This window comes from Urocitellus parryii, chromosome 7, assembly GCF_045843805.1.
Source record: "Urocitellus parryii isolate mUroPar1 chromosome 7, mUroPar1.hap1, whole genome shotgun sequence".
NCBI classification, from domain to species: Eukaryota; Metazoa; Chordata; class Mammalia; order Rodentia; family Sciuridae; genus Urocitellus; species Urocitellus parryii.
Window position 1 is genome coordinate 168,561,352 of NC_135537.1, and position 24,577 is coordinate 168,585,928.

Sequence of the window (24,577 nt, forward strand, 5' to 3'; positions counted from 1 at the left end):
CATTCTGTTTCCCATCATAGACAACTGTGGCATTTTGAAGCTGAGAATCAGGGGAAAAATAACTGACACTTGTTGGTTTCGATGATTCTAGGAGTGACATGTTCCTAAAAGTGATGAAGTGGGGGAAGTCTTGAGGAACATTCTGGCCAGGAAAGAGCAGGTCAGGCCCAAAGTTGGCGCACGTGACAGCGACGGCCACCTCGAGAGTGACATCATCCCTGGGGGCGGAGCTTAACCCTGCAGGGCCTGGTCAGCTATTGAGTTTCCTCTCCTCTTCCCCACCGAAAGCCATCGACCCCACCAGTCAAAGCCCCCTGAGGAAGCGAGAAATGCCTAGACATCCTGGAGCGCCAAAGGCCCATCTCTCCGCCCAGAAGGGGGTTTACTCTCCCCTCCCTCTTCCAGCCGTTCCCCACCCTCAAACTGTGGAGGGGCAGGGGGCGGGGGCGCGCGTGCTCCACCACGCACGCGCCCCCACGCACGCGCTCTCCCTCCGCGCTCGCGCTCCTCCCCACCCGGCCCGGAGGGGGCGGGGCTGCGGGCGGCCTCCGAGGGTGCGACGCCCCCGGCGCGGCGGCGGCGCTAGAGAGCGGTCGGCCCGGCGCGGGTTGCTAGGCGCGCTGCTTCGGCGGGGCCCGCTGGCACAGCCGCCTCGCGCGAGCCGCTTGCTCGGCGAGGCAAGCTGAAAGCGCACGGAGCGCAGGGCCCGGGGCCGCCGGCGCTGCCCTGCCGCCGCCGCCGCCCTCCGCGCCTCCTCCGGGCGGCCCCGCCCCCGTTCCCATCCCCCTCGCGCTCACCTCCTGGCTGTGCCGCGCGCGAGGCGGAGCGAGGCGCCCGCCGCCGCCGCGGAGCTGAGGGGCTAGAGCCTGCCCCCGCGCCGTGGCTGACAGGAGGACCGCCGCGGGCTGCGCTCGCCGGCCGCGAGGCCGCGCCGCGCCGTTCTGGGGCGCAGACCCACGGCGGGGCGTCGGAGGGCAGCGAGGTGCTCCCGGAATCGCGGGCGGCGCGGACGCGCTGCGTGGTTCTCACCAGAGACCTCGGGGTCTGGGACTTGACCCAGAGGTGCAGCGAGCCCCTCAGAGCGGCAGGTAAGGGACCGGGGAGTCGGGAGAGGAAAGGTCGCTACGGTGACAGGGGCGTTCGCTTCCGACGCCCCAGCTCCAGGGAGAGGGGCGGGGGCAAGAGGGGAGGCAGAGAAATGGGCAGCGAAGTGCCTTGAGTGTCCAAGGTGGGGAAGGATCTTGCCAATGTGGCACTGAGGGGGCCTCCAGATGGGTCCGGGGTGGGCCACTTCGCTGTCACCGAAGGTGTCTTGGAATTTGGTACCTGACAGTCTTTGGATGACGGGGACCAAGATAAGATAGATGCGAGGCAGATTGCTAAACGTGGCAGGGAATGTCGTGCGGAACGAGTTGCAAAATGTGCCCCCAGAATGCAGCATAAAAGTAGTTGTGAAATGTGTCAGGTAAGGCACAGGATGGGCTGGCCTATGTGGCGTTGAAATTCATGATCGAAGTGATATTAATAATTCCTCTGGGAAAGGAGGTGTAGTACAATAAAAGATTAATAGGGTTCATTGCTAGATATTTTACACACGAAATCCAAAAGAGCTATGAGAGTTTTTTGTTTGTTGTTTTTGTTTTTAAAATAGGGACAAGTGCCCACGTGAAAGCAAAAAGCAAATTGTATCTGATTGTGAGATGAGATAGGAAAAAAAAATAGGGCTAAAATAATGTCAGGGCTCAAGCACTGATACAATTGTATCCTGTCTTCTGTTCCAGGTGTGGGATGTTTAAAATGGTTTTCACAAAATATAAACAATGATAATTAACATTAGGAAGATTTGGTGTCTTTTACTCTCTTCTGTGCTCCTTTCCAGGAAAAGAAAAAGAGGGGGGGGGGAACCCAAGAAACAAAAACCCCCACAAAACAAACCAAAGATCTTGACCATAATTGTGAGTTCAAGATGATTAGGCAAAGGGAATATTTTTCATCTGGGCCCTTGCCTTGATTTTTACACAGGTGAAAATAACTGGAACGAGGAAAACAAAACAATATGGTTGAACAAAAGGGATAAATTTTCAGGCATTTTGAGGGGTTGGAGCCAAAAGCTATTGCAATGGTTAATTACAAAGAATGGCAGTAGTGAAATATTGTTCTGTATTCTGGATGCTGGGATGGTGAAATAAGAGAATTGAATACTGTAAATTGGCATAAAAAAGCAACAACATGGACACTGTCAGTGGAGTGCTTCTTGCAGTATTTTCCAGGTAGATCATTTTAGTAATGCAAGCACACACACACACACATACAACAACAACAAAAAAAATTAAATATTCCTTTTCTCTTCCTTCCTGTCCCCCCACCCATCGACATATACATATATATGAACATATACATATATATGAAATTACTCACATGCTGCAAAACATTGTGACTTCCATTTAAGAACATCTGGGTTTTGAGAGGATTGTTAGAACATAGCTGGAATTTCAGAAGTAACAAAAGACAGCTAGATGAGCTATTTAATGTAACATGTGTACATACAATGTATACAATGAAACAAAAGCAGAAATATCAGGATGTGTTCATTAGGATTAATTATTGATGAGATGTTGGTATATTATAATTCTTATAGAGAAATTGAATTTCTTGCTGAATGTTGTTCTTATTATAGTAATTTGTCAGATAATCTGAAAATTCATACTGATTGGCTTTCTTCTGCTTCCAAATTCAGCCACTGAAGATCATTTGCTTTAAAGACAAAGTTGGATTTTCCCTGCTGATTAATTTTGGGTTTTAGTCTTTCCTATAGATACGTCCCTTACCTTGAGGCTCTGTTGAGGCTAAAGAAGAGAGGGCCAGAGAAGAATAAAGAGCAGTTCTGTTGGGTCTTCCTGTTTTGTTCTGACTGTAAGCCATATGTACTGCCACCCCCTACTGTCTGTAGGAAGAGGTATTGCAGAGTCCCATTCTTTTCTTGTTATCACTGCCCCCTTGTGTAAGGGAAGAAATGGATAGTTGCACTTTTGGGAACCAGTCCTCTCAGATTGTTTTTAAAAAAGATTGGTTATGTAGATTATTAATTACCTATTCTCTTATGAATTGCAAGGATTTAAACATATTGTTAATCAGTCCTCAGATTTAATGACTATTTTTAATAGTATCTGATTTTAGTCAGTAATTCAAATTGCTAGAATGTTTTCAGTGTTTAGGAAGGCAGGGTATTGCTACCAGTAGTAATAGTTCACACTTTTTATCACCTACTCTGTGCTTGCCCTGTTGTACATTGTTTTAATCAGTTCCATAATTTTATGAGGTACCCACTGTTATTTTTTTCTTGTAGATGAGAAATTGAAACATAGGTTAAATAACTTGTCCAAGATTATATAGCCAAGAAGTGGAAGAGCTGGGTTTCGTTTCTTTTTTTTTTTCCTTTAGTTGTAGATGTATTTATTTATTTTTATGTGTACTGAGGATTGAACCTAGTGCTTCATACATGCTAGGCAGGCACTCTTCCACTGAGCTATATCCACAGCACCTAGCTGGGTTTCAATTTAGGAATTCTGGCTCCAGACCCTCTGTTCTTCACCATTACTCTATATTGTCTTTTCACTCAAATTAGTACTGACAAGGAATAATTAAAATGCATGTGCACTCCATAGACTAAAAAGTAAAGATATGGATAAACCTAGTAAAATTCACATAAATGTTAAGCCTGTATACAAAATATTATTATTTATAGTATGAACATTCTCTTTAGGAATTTGTGGGATTTAAATTTATTTGTGGGATTATGAATGGAGGAGTGTCAGTACTTTTTATGTAGTTGAGGAAATATTTGTGATGGTGTTTGGTTTTGGAAGGAACTTTAGCATAAAAAGTTACTTTGAAGCAGTGTGACAGAAAACACATGATTTCTTTAAAAGCACCAGTAAACCTTTATAGTTAATTTTCTTCAGGAAAATTAAGGAGAAATTTTTATTTCTCTGGCCTCCTCACATTTTTATTATCTTTATTTTAAAAAGTAGTTAGCAAAAATTGATTGGATGGTTGTATATATTTAACTTTTTCACAAATGAATGTTTGCTCAGATTTTTAACACTTAAACATTGTTTTGTAGATATCGACTATATAAGAAATAATATTTGTAGAATAAAATAGACATTATTATTGCTGTGGGTATATACGTGACTGCATGACCAATGTAATTCTGCAACCTGTACACTCAGAAAAATGAGACATTATATCCCATCTGATTCAAATGTATGATATGTCAAGATCATTGTACTGTCATGTGTAACTAATTGAAACAAATAAAAAAATAATATTTGTAAAGATGAGTAAGCTATAAAGAATACAGCCAACACTCATCCTTTACCCATTTTAAGAAATCGAACATTACCTCTCACAATTATGATAATTATTTTCTTCTTTTAGCTGAACTGTTGCTGCCAGTCTATTCTATAGAAACCTTTTTATACTGTGAATCATTTGTCTCCTGTAGCCAAACACTTTTATATTTTCTACATGTTGATATTATGAGAATTCAATATAATCTATTGATTATGGCTAAAATTTATTCAGGATATATGTTTATATACTTAAGTATACTTAATAAGTTGAATGTAGACTTAGACCATACTATGTATTTGTAATGATTGGTAGTTCATTTTAGAATACTTTACTTGTAAAACCTAATTTGATTTTCCAGGTTTAATCATACAAATTTACTGCCATTGTTAAACATATTCTTCCCTCTCCTATCATTGATTCTTGACTCTTCCATGCTAGTTCTCCTTTTCCCTGTCTTCTCCATAAGTGCCTTTGCTCTTTTAGTATTTTCTAAATGAGTCTGTATGGATTATTTTAAGGAAAGACATGTAGACTCTAGAAAGGAATGTACTAATCTGGTAGTTCCAAGTGGGGCATATTAGGGCAGTTGATGCCTATTGGATATATGATAGAATAAGTGTACATAAAAGAAATGCATAAAATTCTCTCCTTGTCATATTCCTCTTGCAATAAACTTAAAATTAAATCAGTTACTGATTGGGCGTACTTGTTGAATTACATTGGATTACATTTACTCAGAATCGCATATGTTAGCTGGAATATTTTTGTTGACAGTATCCAGATTTTATTTCAAGGAGCTATAACAAGCTTTTATGCACGGCTGTTTACTTTTCTAGTGCTAGTCTGATCAAGGTAACATCTATTGGAAGCTAGTTTAATTATTTGGACACTTCTGTTTTCTCTGAATGAATTGATAATTAGCATTGTCATATTTGTTTTATGTGCCTGTAATCATCAAATACTGTTATTATTTGAAGGGAAGATATTACATAAATGTGCTGAATAAAAGAGCTTAGACTTAATTGTAATAATATGAGAACTATTACTTGATTTACTTGAATAGCATCTTTTGTGGTAACTTATCAGATGAAAATTGTTTAAGATTTAAAAAAAAAAGATGAGTGAGGAGATGTATATATAGTGATGAGTAGTAAGTGTCCCTGAGGAATCTCTTTAAAAAGTCATGGAAATCAATGTTAAAAGATTAAGAACATAGAGCTGTATTTCTTGACTCAGTGATCCTTTCTCTTTCTTTAGAAGTTATTTTACTTTAAATATTTAAGATTCAAGGTTATGTTAAATGAAGAATAAAAAATTTGTGTCTTGAGTTTTAGAAGGTTAAAGCAGATTGAGGATGCAGTAAGTGAAAAATTTCTGGTAGGCACCTTTCTTATTATGAGAAGCTGAAAGTAATTATATTATTTGGAAGCAAATTTATTTTATTAGGTCATTTTATTGTATTGTATTGTATTGTATTTTTTGCAGTGCTGGGGATTTAATCCAAGGCCTCATGCATGTTAGGCAAGTGCTCTGCCACTGAACTACATTCCCAGTTCAGGTCAGTTTATTTTTAAAAAATCTTCATAAATCTGTAAAAGCTGTTTGCAGATGTTACAGGTGTCAGATAAATTGCTTTCTTAGGGGCCACATGTTACACAGGTATCTTGTAATGTTCAACTTCTGTTTGCCCTCGAAATAGTTGAAAGTAAACATGACTAAGTTTAAGTGGCAAAATAATTAAGTTGGTGTTAGTCATAATCATGGCTTTTCTTTATTCTTTTCTCTACCTCTCAAATGGCTTTCTTTTTTTATCAAAACTTGAGACAGTTTGTTGTCAGTTATCTAAAGTAAGCAGTTGTGTTACAGTCAGTAACTTTTTGATGGATTTTTAAAAAATCCATTTGCTTCATAGACACTCTTTATGCCAAATTTATGTCCCTTTCTTTCATACATACCTCCACATTGCTGCCAGAGTGAGCTGTTTAAATGGTCAGCTGATAATGTTACTCTACAGAATCTTTCAGTGGTTTCTCATTAATGAATAGATAAAATGGAAACTCCTTAGCAAACTATGTAAGGTCCTTCATAGTCATTTCCCTGCTTCCTCTTTAGACTCATTACGTGTCATTTTATCTTCAGAACTGTTCCTCAGTAATTCTGAATTACCTGTGCTTCCTTCAAAATATAATGTTCTCTTACATTTTCATAATTTTTTATATGAAGTCCACTTTTTGTGAACCATTCCTATCTTCTCCTTTGTTCTCTGGGCATTTTTTTCTCAACCATTATGGGTTGGACCAAATAGTTAACTTTTTAGTGAAGAAGGTTTGCTTACTCCCTGAGTTGGGCTTGGACATGTTATCCTCTATTTTTCTTTTGCATCTGGTAATTTTCAACACCAGGATAGTTAGTATATAGTAGTACTCATTATTTATTTATTGAGTAAAGATTATTGACAGTTATATCAGTTATGCCATTGAAACCTCATCTCTCATTGAATTGCAGAAATTCTAGGTATTAGGAGATAGATTTAGAGAAATATGCATAGATGCATTTATATTTGTATAGGTGTGTGTATATACCATCTAAAATATTATTCAGAGTAACTCCTAGACTGTAATTAACAATGACCCTAAAAATAAATCAGGTTTTGTTCTTTTTTATGTTTTCTGGGATGGTAAGAGGAAGATTAAAAGGTTCTCTGCGTGAACTTTACCTTAATTATTTTCTTTGTATATTGCAGGGGTTGGCAAACCATGGGCCACATTCAGTCCATTATCTGTTTTGGTATGGCCTGCAAGTTAAGACTGGTTTTTACATTTTTTCAATGAAAAACAAAATCAAAAGAATACTGGAGCTGGGGGTGTGGTTCAGTGGTGGAGGGCCTGCTTGGTATATGCGAGGCACTGGGTTTGATCCTCAGCACCACATAAAAATAAATAAATAAATAAAATAAAGGTATTCTGTCCATCCACAATTAAATTTGTTTTTTTTTTTTTTAAAAAGAATACTTTGTGTCATGTGAAAATTACAGGAAATTCAGGTTTCTGTGTGAAACACACACAGTTTTATTGGAACCTAGCCATGCTCATTTGTTTATATATTGACTGTGGCTGTTTGGGGGTACAACAGCAGACTTGAGTAGTTGCCATAGAGACCATATGGCCTGCAAAGCCTAAATATTTACTATTTGGCTCTTTACAGAAAAAGTTTGCTGGTTCTTGGTCTATTACACAGTCTGTGCTCATTAAGTACTTATTGAATATTATGAGCTGTAGCTACACCTTGTCCTTTGAAGGCTTTTGCAGGGAATAATTGCATTTATTTATTGAGAGAAAATTGGTCACCTTGCCTTAGTATAGATTTATCTGACAGGCCCTTATTGAGCCCCGTGATGATATAATGCTCATATTATGTCTACCTCTGAAGAATTCAGTTTCTGACAAAGTGTGTTATTAGATTCTATTCCTTTTTCAAAGTATCCCATGTAAGAGGTTTGGAGCACAGCATGTAAGAACATTTTTCTTTAGTCAAATTTCAGTCTATCACGTATTTTGCACAAAAAAGATTGTTGTTATACTTTTATATACCTGGATTTTGTATATTAGCGTATTACACAGATACTATGTGTAAAGTATGAGTTGTTAGAGTACTTATGTTGGAAAAATTGGGGGATTTTTATGGAGTATATTAACATATTCACTCACTTGATATTTATTGACCACCTATTAGGTACAAATTTTGTTGTATTTGACATGAGGGTGAAAATTTTCTTCCATAAATAAAAGCTGAAATTGTAATTCAGAATTTTATGTTCTAAGTATTTCTTCTACTTTGGGGGAAATATAGTTTTAAAAATTATGTAGTATAGTATTATTATTTTCCACTTTTCTAAAGTTTTACTAGCCAATGTTGATAAGTTTTACTGTTTTCTGTATTTGGCAAAGATGTTTTGAGAAGGAATGTAATGGCTTATATGTTCATTTATAAACATCAGCAAGTATTACAGGCATAAAATTCATAAGGGAAAAACACATATAAACAGTAATAATGGAAAATTAGTTATTTCACATGCATCCTGAGACCAGGTAGCCATGCTTATTACTTCCTTTTCTTAAATACCATCTAGCATTGTCTTATAATGACATATTTGATCACAAAGATTGACAACAAGAAGAAATACGGCATCAGTTTTTTATTGCCATGGAATCCCCTTTTCCCCACCTATAGGTCAGTTTTTTAAGTAGATTACATTTATGAAACTCAGAGATGAGAGTGGGTGTGTAGATATTGTGATTTAGTCATTTTAGGTTTGGAGAATCTGCTTCAGATCTCAGTAAATATTCTCTACCTAAATGAAGGCAGTCTCTTCTTAGCCCTTTGTTCTTAATCTTGTACTGGGAAGGGGGAGTGTCTCACAATTTCTAGCTCTGGTTGCTGAAATTTGATAAGGCAAAGCTAATCATCTATGGATGCTTGAGAGAGATTTGTTGTATTATAGAATTCTGTTTCTGTTCAAATTCCATGGAATCCTGTTAGGGTCCCTAAGGTTATGAATTAGGGTGAAAGAAGGTAATTAGCTTTTGTGGACCCATGGAATCAAGACTTACTCAAGCACATAAACAAATAACCAAACAACCACATATATACCAATCCTGCTTCAGCATCAATATCTAAGCTCTTTCTTTTTAGAGTTTTAAGAAGACAGACTTCCTTTGGAAGTTGTTATTCAGACATTCCTATATTATAGAATGCCAATACTGTATTCAGTCGTAAGAAGCTTTGAGTTTCTATAAAGTGGAGACCAATGAATGAAAAAATATATACACTTTCTTTATCCATTCATCTACTGAAGGACACCTATAGGTTGGTTCCATAGTTTAGCTATTGTGAATTGAGCTGCTATAAACATTGACATGGCTGCATTACTGTAGTATGCTGATTTTAAGTCCTTTGGGTATAGACCAAGGAGTGGGATAGCTGGGATGGTGGATTCATTCCCAGTTTTCTGAGGTATCTACATGCTGCTTTCCATAATAGTTGCACCAATTTGCAGTCCCACCAGCAATGTATGAATGTATTTTTTCCCCACATTCTTTTCAACATTTCTTGTTGCCTGTATTCTTGATGATTGCCATTCTGACAGGAGCAAGATGAAATCTCAGTGTAGTTTTGATTTGCATTTCTCTAGAGAAATTGCTAGAGATGTTGAACACTTTTTCATATATTTGTTGACTGATTGTCGTCTTATGTAAAGTGTATGCTCAGTTCCTTAGCCCATTTATTGATTGGGTTATTTATTTTTTTGGTGTTTTGAATTCTTAATATATCTGGAAATTAATGCTTTATCAGAGGTACATGTGGTAAAGATTTTCTTCCAGTCTAGGCTCTCTCCTCATGTTATTGTTTCCTTTGCTGAGAAGAAGCTTTTAAATTTGAATCTATCCCATATTGGTCATGCAGTCACATATATACATAAAGTAATAATATCCGTTTCATTCTACTGTCTCTCCTATCCCCACATCCCCTCCCTTCCCCTCCCTTCATTTCCCTCTACCTAATCTAAGGTAACAACATTCTTCTCTAGTGCCCCTGCTGTATTGTGAATTAACATTGGGATATTAGAAAAAATATTTGGCTTTTGGTTTTTTGGATTGGCTTATTTCGCTTAGCATGATATTCTCCATGATCTACAACATGTACACTCAGAAAAATGAGAAATTATATTCCATCTATGTATGAAATATCAGAGTGCATAAATGCATTCTACTGTCATGTATAAGTAATGAAAAAAAAGTTTAAAAAAGAGAAGACCAATTGTATAATAGAAAAAACATGAATATATGAATTTTGAATCATAAAAATGGGTTTGAATTACTGCTGTCACTTATTTATTGTGAAGGGCCAGAAACTTATCTTGCAGGGTTTTCATGATGATGAAATGACAATGTCTAGTACTTAACAAATGATGATTTTTTATTAGACTTTGAATTGTGTTCTAGATTTCTCTTTTTTGATGTGTGCTTTACCCAACACCGCCTCATGATTTTTTACTGGTATTGTCAGTCCAGCTTTTCTTTCTTATTTTTTTCTCCTTTCAGCATTGCAAGGCATTTAAAAAACCCGTGGTAGTTTGAGTACTGATTTATTTGTATCCTCAAATTTTCTCTTATGAAAGATTTGATAAGAGAAGAGCTTAGAAAGTCTTTTAATAACCATAAACTTAAAATCCAGACACTGTTTGACAAATTCCTGTTTTGTATTATTTTTCCCCAGTAATAGGGATTGAACACTTTAATGAGTATTTTTCAATGTTTTTCTCTTTTCTCAAGAGAATATAGTCATATATACACACATATACAGTTGTTTTTAGTTAAATTGGGGATCATATTATTTACATTGCTTAGTAACTTGCATTATTCACTTAAAAGTATATCATGACTTTTAATTAATTTTAAAAAGCTGAATATATCAAAGCATACTGCACCAAAATTTATTCTGTTCCTATCTAAATGATGGATGTTGATTTTTTTTATTATTTAAGCATTATTCCAGTCTTATGACCAGAGAAGCAAACATTCTAAATTAAATATTAGCAAAATAAATTCAGCAGTATATTTAAAAGATAAGATCATGATCAAGCAGGTTTATTCCAAGGAGACAAGAGCATTAAAATGAAAATATTTTATTGACCAAATTTTAAGATTAAAATTATTATTATTACTCTCTTTTAGGGATAGTTGAGGGACGTTGTATTGGTATTTGTTCAAAATGGCATTAAGAGATTGCCCACCCCTGTGAACAACAGTCTAAAATTTGCATGGTTCTTTGATCCTCAAAGTTGATAGACAAAAGTCTTTTTGGAATCTTTTGCTGGGGGGGACTTTGTGGATCCTTGTACTTTGTCTTGTCCTCACTACTGGCCTTTAGTTGCCAAAACCTGGTACTATGGACAGTATAGATTTTACCATATTTCCAGAGACTGTGATAGATGATACAGGCAACATTCAATTTAGGACTTGTACCTTTTAAGATATTGTGTTTGATTGCTTTGGACTTAATGAGCACCTTGTTGGCCTCCTTAGAGATTCTTCCTTGTTGCCTTGGAAATGTTGGCCTGAACCTTTTTTTTTAAACATTTTTTTATTTGTATATGGACACAATATCTTTGTTTTATTCATTTCATTCATTCATTCATTCATTCATTCATTTATGTGGTGCTGAGGATTGAATCCAGTGCCTCATGCATGTGAGGCAAGTGCTCAACAACTGAGCTACATCCCCAGCCTTGAATCTCTTGAGGTCTTTCTTGTTGTGCTTCTTGGCAAAATTATGTGTTCTTTATAATATGAGTATCTGAAACCATTTCTGTTCCCTTTCCAGGATGAGTCATATTAGAACCCAGTGCCTCATACATGCAAGGCAGATGATCTACCACTGAGCTACAACCCCAGCCCCCCCCCCCCCTTTTTTTTATCTTTTAGAATGTGGCTGAGTTCAGGAAATCTTTTTCTAACTTCACAGAACTTGTTTTCCTTTGGTTTTTCTGTAGTATTAATACTGTTCTTTGATTTGACTGTATCTGTTCTGCCTACTGAAACTCTAGGAGTAAAGCAATATTGGAAAAATGAATCTCATGTTTATCAAAAGACAAAAAAGCATTTGATAAAATTTCAGAATAATTTACTAATGGGTATATATAGCATAATTTCTGAATTCTTACTGGAATGAGGATGTCTTTCTTTTATCTTGATCAGTGAATGATATCTTGACTGGATTTAGTGCTCCTTTTTTTTCCTATAGCATATACAAGTTGTGTCATTTCAGGCATCTTGTGCAGTGGGTAAGTCTAATGCTAGATTGATTCTCCTTTCATTATCTGTTTCTTTTATCTTCTACACATGTAGTTTTACCATCCTTCTGTGCCTCAAGATTATTAGTGTAATCTTGTTGTATACTTTCTCTCTCTCATGTTGTGAGAAACTAAATTATTAGTTCATCTCTCATTTCCTGGCTGTAGAGGTCTATGTTTCTTTCTTTGGGATATCAGTTTTTTTTTTTACTCATTTTATAAAGTTTACTAGTTTTACCAAAGCATGTCCTGTTGGACATGGACTGTTAGACATTAACTCAGAATGCTGAGTTAATATTCTCAGGTACACATTGTAGTTTTCCAAAGTATAGTTTAAAATGTTTTTTCATATTAGGAAAAAATTATTGTTTTACTTTTTGTTTTATTCCTTGCTTGAATTTTCTTCTCCAGGGACTCCTATTATGTTCGTGTTCAGTCTGTTTTCTGTTCTCAGTATATGTAACTTTTCTCTTTTTATATTTTTGAGTTGTAAGATTTTTTCTTGTTCATGAGTTTTATAATTCTTACTTCCATTGTTTCATGTCTTGTGTTATTTTCATAAGACATTTTAGCTCCTTTTGAAATAATTGCTATAATTTTGATCTGGCATGCATTTATCATCTGTAGGAGTGTGATTCTGTTCCTTATTCTCTTTTTTCCAATAATAACAACTTTTGCGAGATTGACCTTGGTATTATTCTGTAACATTTTTATTTGAAGTTATTGTTATTTTAAAAAAATCTTTTATTTATTTATTTAAAATATTTTTTTTTAGTTGTAGATGGACACAATATCTTTATTTATTTATTTTTATGTGGTGCTGAGATTCGAACCCAGTGCCTCACACACATACAAGGTAAGTGATCTACCACTGAGCTACAACCCCAGCCCCACGCCCCTTTTTTTATCTTTTAGAATGTGGCTGAGTTCAGGAAATCTTATTTCTAACTTCACAGAACTTTTTTTCCTTTGGTTTTTCTGTAGTATTAAAAAATATTATGGCTTGCTTTCTGAGATTCCCTAACCTTATTCACTAGTGGGGTCAGAACCTTCTCTTTTCTTCTTCATCTCTTCTTTCTGACCCTGATTTTCACCCCTCCGTGACCTTGGATTCCTTTCCCTGTGCCTTCTGAGGCTCACTGTCAGTCACTAGCAAAACTCCCTTTATTTTTTAATCTCTTCTCTAAACAATACCTTTATAGCTTGCTCTAACTGAAAACCTAACTCTTCCAAAGGGTACTTCTTTCCTTATAGAGTTTTTTTAGTGTGGTGGCTTCTCCTATAGAGAACAAAGATGGTCTTTTTGCTTCTCATTGCTATGTCTAGACTACTTCTGGGCTCATTCTCACTTTTGTAATTATTGGTGACTTCAGTATCCATATAGATGATCCTTCTGATACTCTGGCTTCTTGACTTCCTCTCTTCCAGCAATCCTGTCTTCTCTCTTAGCCATTTATTTCTACAGATATCATAGGCAGATGTTTTTAAACCCTTGGTACATCTGCATTATCTGAGGGGCTTTGAAAAATCATAGGTGCCTAGAACCCATTTCTATGGATTCTGATTTGGTTCCTCTGAGATGTAGCCCAGGATGTTATTTTAAACAAATTTTCAAGGTGACTCAAATGGACAGCAAGGATTGAGAGCCACTGCCTTAGAACATTTTATTATGAGTAATCACAACTTTCTATAATATCAATGTCTGACATTTTACTCTCCAACTACCACTTTGTATTTTTCAGGTTTACTTCTAGTACCCAACAACCTTAATTCTTTGACCTCATTGGGACTTTTCATTTATCACATCTTCTGTTCCACAATATCTTCATATCCTTTCTTCCTTTTTTACCGCTGACTTCCCATATTCTGCCATTGCAATTGCTTTTCTGAATCTATTCTAAATCCCTCTGACCTCTCTCTCTTGGTTGCTCCTGTCTGGCAAAATAGCACTGGTTACTCTCAGCTCAGTTTTGTACCGCATACTTGTGGGAGAACATGATTGGAACAAAGCAACTATGTGAACTTTAAATTCTTGCCTGTTTACCCAACAAGTTTAAATTCATTGTTTAGTGTATTGCCTGGATATCCCGCTATATTACTCTGATTCTTTCACCCTCCCATTTGCTTAGATGATTTTATCTTTTCCTTGCACTCAGAATTTTAAAGTGTTTCCTTTTCCATCCTCCCTCTCAGCTGGTGACCTTGTTTTCACTTTCACCAAGAAAAGAAACAATTTTCATATCACCTGCATCTTTACCAGTGTTACTATGAATTAATTAACTGTCTTTTCCTCTATTAAAATCAATTCCCTTCAGTTTTCCCTTAGAGTCCATCCGTTCTCACTTTCTCAAGGATGTTATTCCTGTAATTTTTTTTCTATTTTCTAGATCACTGTCAACAGAATAAAAACATACTGTAATTATTTTATTTAAAAGAATCCCTCTCTTAAACTTCTTCCAGCTATTACCTTATATCCTTTTCTTATTTATACTAGATACTACAAGACTAGTTATCTTTGTTTACTTTGTCCAGTTCTCTCCCTACTCTTTTCCTCCCTCTCTCTTTTACACCTTTATTGATGTATAATTTACATATACAAAATTCACCCATTGTAAACATACAGTTTATTGATTTTTGGCAAATGTATACGTTGTGTAGCCATCACCACAATCCAATTTTTGAATGATTCTATTACCTTAGAAAATTGCTTTTAGTCAACCTCCATTTCCAGCCCCAGCCCTAGGCAAGCACTGATTTACTTTTATTTTTAAAGGTCTTTGGACATTTATGTAAATGTAATCATATAGTTTGTAGTTTTGTTTTGTTTTATAATATTCAGTCTTTTGTTTCTGGCTTCTTAGCATGTATTTTTAGCTTAATCTATGTTATGTATTAGTATTTATGTATTAATTATGTATTAATTTTTAATTATGTGTTATCCTTTTTATTGCTGAATATTATTCCATTGTTTGTATCACATTTTGTTTATCCATTCACAGAGTAGACATTTGAATTTTTTCTGGTATTTGGCTTATATGAATAATGCTACTATGAATATTCATGCACAAGCTTTGATGTGGAAAATGTTTTAATTTCTGTTAAGTAGATTCCTGGGAGCAGAATTCTTGGGCTCATGATCCATTTTGAGTTTAATTTTTGATATGAGATAATGATATAAATTTGCTTTCAGTACATACAGATATCTCGTTGCCCCAACACCATTTGTTGAAAAGACTGTCCTTTTTTCCATTGAATTGCCTTGGCATCTTTATTGAAAATCAAAACCTGGGGTACATGGAGGGATTATTCTCTTGTGAATGTTTTACCACATGGAACTTCCTGTTAAATTCTCAGTCCATTAGTTCTCTTCTTTATCCAGATAGGCCCTCGTGATAGTGGAAATACTGGGTCTCTCTTTCCTCTTCCCACTGAGAAGGCTACTATAACTGAGATTGTGAAAAAATCAAGTTAAGTCCTTTTTGGCCATGGTAACAAAGCTGCTGGTTTTCAAGGCCTGCTCCACTGAGGTTGAACTGCATTTTTGAGGGATGGAGAGTAGGAAAGTAGTCCTAGGCAAATATGCCATAGACTTGTTCTTCCCCAGAGTTAAGTTGTTTTTATGAATAAACATTTTTTTTTGTTGCTTATGGTTCATTTTGAGTGCTGAAAAATCAGATTTCCATTCTGTTTTGTACTATTCTAGTCAGGATTCCTCTTCTATCACTCCACCGAAACTGCTTGTTATGGTCATCAGTGGCTTTCAAATGGCTCCATCCAATGGTCATTTCTTAGTCTTTGTCTTACTTGACCTATGAGCACTATTTGATACTCTCTCCCCATGAAGTCCTGGCTTTCAGGGGGAAAGGATGCTTTATCTTGGTTGTTCCATGTCATTGTATGCTCCATGTTAGTGAATTTCTTTCACTGATTCCTCCTCATCTTCACAACTATAAAAGTTTGGGTGTTGCAGGGATTTTTTTCTCTTCTGAGGACATTGCTTTCCCTACTGCCCTCTCAAGTTATGCATTTTCTTCCCTTCTCCACTTCCTGTATTTCTTAGATCACTGGACCTGGAGAAAGTACATGCTCTCTTTAAACCCCATTTATAGCTTTCAGATCACTCTGTTGTTTCTTCTCTAAAATTCTCTGGCTTTGAATCTCATATGTCATCAGATTGTGTTATTTATAGATGCTTATTATTGCTATTGACTGTATACTTCTTGGTTCATTCCATGCAATGATTTTTTTGTACTTACTACTTGGAGTTAGATCAGACTTCACAAGTTAAAGGTACAGTTCTCCATAAGATTTTCCACTCCAAATACCAGTTGTAAGCCTAGAAGTTCCCAGAGCCACTGTTGTAGTCAGCTTTTTCACTGCTGTGAGTAAAAGATCTGACAAGAACTATTTTAGAGGAGGGAAAGTTTATTTTTTGGCTCATGGTTTCAGAAGTCTCAGTTCATTGACAGCCAGCTCCATTCCTCAGGGCTCAATGTGAGACAGAGCATCGTGGCGGAAGAGTGTGGTGGAGGAAAGTGGCTCATATGAAGGATGATCAGAAAGCAGAGAGAGACTAAATACTCAGCTCACCAAAAATATATACCCCAAAAGCAGGGGCCCAGGGACCCTTTCGTCTAGCCACAACCTAGCAGTTTACATACAGTTACCACTCAGTTAACCCCTGTCAAGGGATTAATTCACCAGTTGTGTTAAGGCTCTCAAAATTCAATCATTTCCTTTCTGAATGGTCTTGCATTGTCTCACATGTGAGTGTTTGCGGGATACCTAATATCTAAATCATAACAACCATCTTCATTTTTTTACCAACTTGCTGTAAATTTGGGTGTTCTTCCTACCCTTCAGATGTAATAATTCCCGAGAACAACTCATAGAAGTCAGGAAAGCACTGTAGTTAAGAATATGGTTTTATTGTTGTATCTAGGATACAAATCAGAATTAGCCAAAAGAAGAGACACACATGGCTGGGAGGCTTCCAAATGGGAAGATTTTGTTGTCTTTTCCCCATCGACTTAGGAAGTATTACCATCCTGGCATACTGATGTGTAACATAACAGTATATGCAGAGTGTTGCCAACCAGGGAAGCTCATCCTAGTCTCAGTACCCAAAGTTTTTATTTGAGTTTCATTAGGCATGATTGATTGAATTATCAACTACAAATTAAACTCGGTCTCTAACCCACCTCCTTACTCTAGTCAGTTGATGTAACTTGGTTCTAAGTCCCAACCCTCTAATCACATGGTTGGTTTTTCTGGCATTGCCATCCCCCATTCTGAGTCATTTCATTGCCACAAACTATCTAGGAGCCCACCATGCGTTCCATCCATGAATACAAAAGATATTCTTGTTATTTAGGAAATTACTAGGATTTATAGACTACCTCCCAGGAGTTTGGGGCTGGGGGAGGTTAGCCACATTTTTTATTACCCAGGATTCTTTCTCTCCTTTTTGTTAGTTCCCTTGTCTTTCACCACTTCTATTTCTAATCTTAATTCTTGGTAATTTCAATAATGTAGATTTTTTTTCAACATTTCAATTTTTCAGCCCTTTGAATTTGTCATCTTCAATGATCTTGACTGCCAACTTACCTCAGTCAATCCTTCTCATGGTCATACCCTTGATCTTGACTAGTAACTGCAGAATCTCCATAATTTAGTTTTACATATTCCACTCATTGACAGTTTTTCTGGCTTTCTCCTTTTAGTACTCTGGCTCTCATAATCCTTTAACCCCCACAAGGACCTCTAGTTCATTGATTGATTTGACTACCATTTCACACTCTCTTACCTTCTCAAATAGCCTTACTCCCTTCCCTACTCAATATAAATCAATCATAATTATCCCTGCACATAACATTGACAGGGTGTCCCCTGCTCCCTGCTGGAGAGTGAACCAGAGCCTTGCACATGTGAGGCAAGCACTGTACCACTGAGCTAAACCCCTAGTCTTAACATTTCCTCTTTCTTGATTCATTGTCATTACTGAGCCAAAACCACATTTCCGGTTCAGTTCAACTTTCCACTTTCTCTACGCCAGCACCCATGGAGCTGAATGTAGTTAGTAAAGCATACAACTTCACTGAATGATTTCATTTTAAATTCATGACTACAAACCTCAAGTGGGACCCTAATCCTGCCAGGTGCATGTATCCTTAGTCTAAGAGGTGGGAGAGAGGGTGGATGATTATTTCACACTTTTCCCTCTCATATTTCTAATACTTCTTTCCATTCTTTTTCTTAGCTAATGACTTTTTCTACTCTCCTGAAAAAGTTGAAGAGAACTTCCATAGAAACCCATAATCACATCTGTCCCTCTCCTAGCCTTTGCATCCACATATTCTGACAGTTACCAAGAACTATGTATACTTCTTACTATAAGCAACCCTTCTATTTGTGCATTAGATCTACTCTTGTCTACTCAAGAACATTGCTTTTTCATTCTTTTCCATTTCTAAGTTATACTCATTTCTGACTAAGTTATCCTCATCAGCATTCAAATGCATCATTTTTCTCAAATTAAAAAGTTTTCTTACCTGGGTATGTGGTGTATACCTGTAATACCAGCATCTTGGGAGACTTGAGGCAGGAGGATTGTGAGTTCAAAACCAGCCTCAGAAATTTATTGAGGCCCTTGTCTTAGTCAGACCCTATCTCAAAATAAAATATAAAAGGGGTGTGGATGTGGCTCAGTGGTTAAGTACCCCTGGGTTCAATCCATGGTACAATCAATCAATCAATCAATCAATCAATAAACAAACTAACTAACTAACTCACTTCTGCCTCTATCATCCAATTTCTGTGTTCTGTGTTTGTAGCAAACCCTTAAAAAAATTGTTTATAATCTTCTGTCCTGTTTCCACACTCCTGCATCTTTTCTTTGCAATGTTGCGGATTGAACCCAAGGCCTTATACATGATAGGCCAAGTATTCTACTACTAAGCTACATTTACAGCCTTTTTTATTATCTCTTGAGACAGGGTCTCATTGACCCAACTGGCCTTGAATTTGGAATCCTATTATCTTAATTTCCCCATTAGCAGGGATATATGTGTGTGCCACTATGCCTGGCAGCCCTCCATTTAAAAAGAAATCTTGTTATTTTGAAGTGAAAACATACAAGAAAGTTGTGAAAATGGTGCCAGAAAATCTCTTTCATGCACATTCAGCAGTTGTTAAAATTTTATGACATGTACATTACGATTCTGCTTATGTGCATTTTTCTTTGAATCATTTCAGAGCGAGTACTAATCAACATATATCTACAACTAAATACTCACTATTTCTTAAGAATGAGGACATTCTCAATCAATTAAAAAAATCAGGAAATTTAACATTTATACAATGGTATTGTCTAGTCTGTACTTCATGTTCAAAGCTTGTCTCTTTCCTCAATGTGTTGACAGCATTTTCAGCATTTGTAATGGATTCATTACAATATTATGCATAAGTATTTTTTGGGGGGATTTAGTATTCTTTAGGAGCAATTCTTAGCCTCTCTTGTGGCTTTTGGCATTGACACTTTGAAGGGTATAGTCATTTTATAGTCTGTTTTGTCTTTTTCTTCAGGTCATGCATTTTAGGGACCCGAGTACTACATAAGTGATGTATGTCCTTCTCAGTGCATCCTATTAGGAAGCATCTGATTCCAATTTAACCCATGGTTGGTAATGTTAACTTTGATTATTTGGTTAGGATTTTTTTTTTCAGGTTCTCCACTGTAAAATTGCTATTTTCTTTTTGAAGTATATAAGTAATTCATGGGATAGATTTTGAAATTATATAAATCTGTTGTTCATCAAAATTTCATTCACCAGTTTTCACATGTTAATAATTCTTATCAATTATTAGTAGGATGATTGCAAACTGATGATTCTCTAACTCAGCTATTTTGTCTGTATTTATTAATTGATCTTCTACTATAAGAGCCAGCCAAGCTTCCCTGACTCCTTTCCTTATTTAACAGTATGAACTCAATAAGTTGATTTTTTGTAAGTGGGTTATGATCAATTTCTAAAATTTATTTGAAGTTCTGATTGTCCTCAATTTGGCCAGTGATATATCATGAGCATTATTTTAAGCACTTCCTAACTTTCTGGAACAACATATGATGCTCCAGGCTTATCTGGAGTAGTATAATTGGATATATCTCTCTTGGATTACTTTTTTCCCCTTTTAATTGAGGTATGATTTACATGGATTCAAATATAGACATATTAATATTTAGTTATTAATGAGTTTTGATAGTTGTATACACAGTCTGTCATTTACTACCTCAATCAAGATGTAAAACCCATCATCTAAGAAAGTTCCTCATGCTTTTTTTTAATCCAACTCCCCCACCCCCGCCCCACCACCCAAAAGGCAACCCTTTATTTTCTACTATCATAGATTAGTTTTGCTTGTTCTTTGATTTCACGTACATGAATCATACATTAAGTATTTAATCATACATGAATCATACACTGGATATAGATAGCTCAGTGGTAAAGCACTTGCCTAGTATGTGTGAGTACCTGGGTTTGGTACCTTCTACTCCTCATTCCCCAAAAATATTTATTAGTTTTGGTTTCTGTATCAGTTTTAATCCAGTCATGAAAGAGGAACTATATAATGATTGAAACAGGGATCACTAAATATGAAGAATTACCAACTATAAAAGGAATTGGAGTAACGAGGGATTGGCAATTAAGAGCGAAAGAGGATATAGGAATAGCAAATAGAAGAAGCACTGTTCTTATACTGAGATAGAATGCTCAAGGAAGAGTGCACCTCAAGCCCCTGGATGACGTCCAGGCATTGTTGGAATGTCTGGCCATGGCTCACTGAAGGGCAGAGAAATAGCTTTTTGGTACCATCCCAGAAAAAGTTTTTTGAAAACTTGCAAGAAGCCACCTTGACAAGGAAAACCATTGCAATAGATGTCTTACCAAAGGTGCCCCATTATAAGACCACTAGAAGGATGGTGCAGGCAGTGGGGAGTAGCTCCTTACTGCTGGGTACTTCTGGCTATCATGCAGTACAGGAACAGAACACTGGAGGAGCTGTACATTGCTGTAGTAAGCAGCTTGATGCTAGAGAAGCTATCTATGCTGCAGGAACCAAGTGCTGGAGAAGTCATATGCGCTTGCACCCAGAAAAAAAACCCCTTTCTTTAGTGCCTCCTAAAGATTTCTCTAGTACCTCCTATTCATGAAGCTTAGTATTGTGACAGATGGCAAAGAAAAATTATTTAAAGGGCTCAGAGCAGGCAAAAATAATGTATTTGGAGTTGAGAGTCAATAAGGTGATCTTTAGCTCAGATCACGGTTCTTCTTTTGAACCTAAATTTTAATTGTATGGTAGCAATTTTGTATAAAAGAATGGGAGAGGCTGAGGTAAACCCTTCTGTCCAGTAACTAGGTGGAGTGTGAGACCAAATCAGTCTGATTTGTTTTTAGGCTTTGTTCTAGTTTTGGTGTATTTTAGCCCACCATTGACTTCAGATATTCTGAGGATGGTCAGAACTGTTTCATCAGAAGGGCTTGGTGTCTCCCCTGGCTCTAGCCAATATCCTAGATTTCTAAAATAAGGACAATTTTCTCTGCTAACACTGGCTTCCAAGTGTTTTTAGTTTATCTTCCCTATATCCATTCTTCTAGAAATTAGCATATATGTGTATATTTTTATTTCCTTTTAATTCATATAGAAAAGGTAGCACACCATAATATTCTTTTTCATTTTTCCTTTTCATTTAACAACATATCATGGAAATCATTTTATATTACTTCATAGAGATCTGTTTTTATTATTTTATAATTACATAGTACTCCATAGTATCCATGTGCCATGATTAATTCAGTTAGTTGGTCTTCTATACTTAGGCACATTCCTGTGGTTTCCAGTGTGTTGCAATAAAAAATACTGTAATGAATAATCTTTTGTGTATACAGTTTCATGTTGTTGGAGTCCCTTCTCTCTTGAATCTCTTCCAGTTAGATTTTTTCCTTCATTATTGCAGTAAAACTACTTTTATAAAGAACTTTAGTGACTTCCATGTTGATAAATTCAGTAGTAAGTTCTAAGTCCTTTTCTCATGTGAACTCAGTCTACATTCATTCCCCTAATATTCTCTCAGTCTTATATCTTTGTTTACTGTCTGTGTTAATCAGCTTTCTATCACTGTTAACAAAATGCATGGTGTAATCAACTTATAAAGGGTAAAAGATTGATTTTAGCTGACAGTTTTTGAGTTTCCAGTCCATGCTTGGTTGGTCCTGTCTGTGTGGCCCTATGGTGAGGCAGCATATCATAGTGGGAGCACATGGTTGGAAAAAACTCCACATCATGGCGAGGAAGATAAAAGAAGGCAAAAAGCATTCCAGGGGCCCATAGTCCCCTTCAAGGGCAGTCCCCCTTCTACTAGGTCCTATATGTTAAAGGTTCCATCACCTCTCTATAGTGCAGCACTGGGGATCAAACTTCTAACAAATGGGCCTTTTTGCAGGCAGGGACATTCAAGATCCAAACTCTAGTACTGTTTATATACTGACAACTTCCAGATGTGTGCATCCAATCTAGATTTCTTTTCCAAATCTCCGATTCTTTTTTTAGCTGCTTACTTGATATTTCTACTTGGATGTCTAAGAGACATCTTAAGCATGTTTGCTTAGAATTGAACTCACTATCCTCTTATTTCCTCCTTACTTATGGTTCTTTCCATCTTGTTGACAGCAACTCCATCCTTCCATTTGTGTACAACACTGGTGTAATCTTTGATTTCTCTCTTTCCCTTTCCACGTTCAATATGTCAGGAGATCTGTTGGCTATGCCTTTGAACATACCTAATACTAGACCACTCTTGACTATTTTCATCCTTGTCTGAGCTGCTAATACCACTTACCTGGAATAGCTTCCTAATTTTCTTCTACCATTTCTTTCCAACACAAGTAGTCAGAGTGATCTTTTTAAAGTGTACCAGATCTTGTCTTTAATCTTAATACTTGCCCCGTGACTTCCCATCTTACTCAGAATAAAAGGTAAAGTTTTTATAAGAATAATACCCTACACATTGTGATTCTACTCCTCTGATTTCATCATCATCTTCTAATCTAACCATTCCTGTCCCCTGATCCACTGTATTCTTAGTTTTACAGGTCTTTATACTTGAATAAACTGAGTATACTTTTGAGTATATTTAGGACCTTTGCATTTAGGATTTTTTTCCGCCTAGAATTCTCTTTCCCCAGGTATCTATATAACTTACTCCATCAACTTCTTTAGCTTTTTGCTTACCCTAAATTAAAATTATAATCTTCTAGCCTCCTTCTCCCTTATCCCCCAATATTCCAGCTCCCCTCTGCTTTATTTATTTCTTCCTATAAGACTTAATACATCTGACATGCTGTTTTGTTTACTTTATTAATATAGACTCTAAGCTTATCTGCCTGTTTCCTTTCTATAATATCAGTATCTAGTATTATGCTCTGTACATAATAGATAATTAATAATTACTTGTTGAATGACTTGGAAGAATTAATTAGCTCTCTTTGAAACTCAGAGCTCTTTAAATCTTGAGTCTTAATTTTTTTTTTCTTTTTTCAGCTTGGATCGGTGGTTCTCAAACTTCAGCATGCCTCATGATCAACTGGAGGACTTGCTAAAACACAGGTTCTAGACCCTAGCCCCAGTTTCCAATTTAGTACATCTAATTGGGGCTGGAAAATTTGTATTTCTTTCTTTCTTTTTTTTTGAATTTTATTAACTTCAATTTTATTATTAATTGTTTGATTTTAGATTTTTCATACTTATTTCTCCTTAAAACACTTTGTTTTATTTTTTAAAAAATAATTATTAATTTTACAGTAGAATGCATTTTGACATATACTACACAAATGGTGTTCAACTTCTCATTCCTCTGGCTGTACATGGTTCAGAGTCACTCCACTAGTGTAATCATACATGTATGTAGGGTAATAATGCTTGTCTTGTTTTACTGTCCTTCCCATCCCCACAACCCCTTCTCTCCTCAGACTCCCCTTTACACAAACCAAAGTGCCTTCATTCTTCCCTATTCCCGCTGCCCCACTATGGATCAGCCTCCTCTTATCAGAGAAAACATTTGGCTTTTGTTTTTTTCTGATTGGCTTATTTCACTTAGCACAGTGTTCTCTATTTCCATCCATTTACCTGCAAATGCCATAATTGCATTCTTCATTAAGGCTGAGAAATATTCTATTGTGTACATGTACCATATTTTCTTTATCCCTCTGTTGAAGGGCATCTAGGTTGTTGGTTCTGTAGTTTAGCTATTGAGAATTGAGCTGCTATAAACATTGATGTGGCTGTCTCACTGTAGCATGCTGATTTTAAGTC

At 36.6% G+C, this 24,577-nt stretch overlaps 1 protein-coding gene across 1 annotated transcript in view; it reads left to right on the top strand.

Annotated features, from left to right (window-relative positions):
• The first annotated feature begins 1,021 nt into the window (after positions 1-1,021).
• Positions 1,022-24,577, top strand: part of Tanc2 (tetratricopeptide repeat, ankyrin repeat and coiled-coil containing 2) — a 412,218-nt gene continuing 388,662 nt past the window's right edge. Inside the window, exon 1 of the mRNA XM_077800862.1 lies at positions 1,022-1,088. The gene's annotated coding sequence lies outside the window, so the exon portion shown is untranslated. The remainder of the gene's footprint in view (positions 1,089-24,577) is intronic.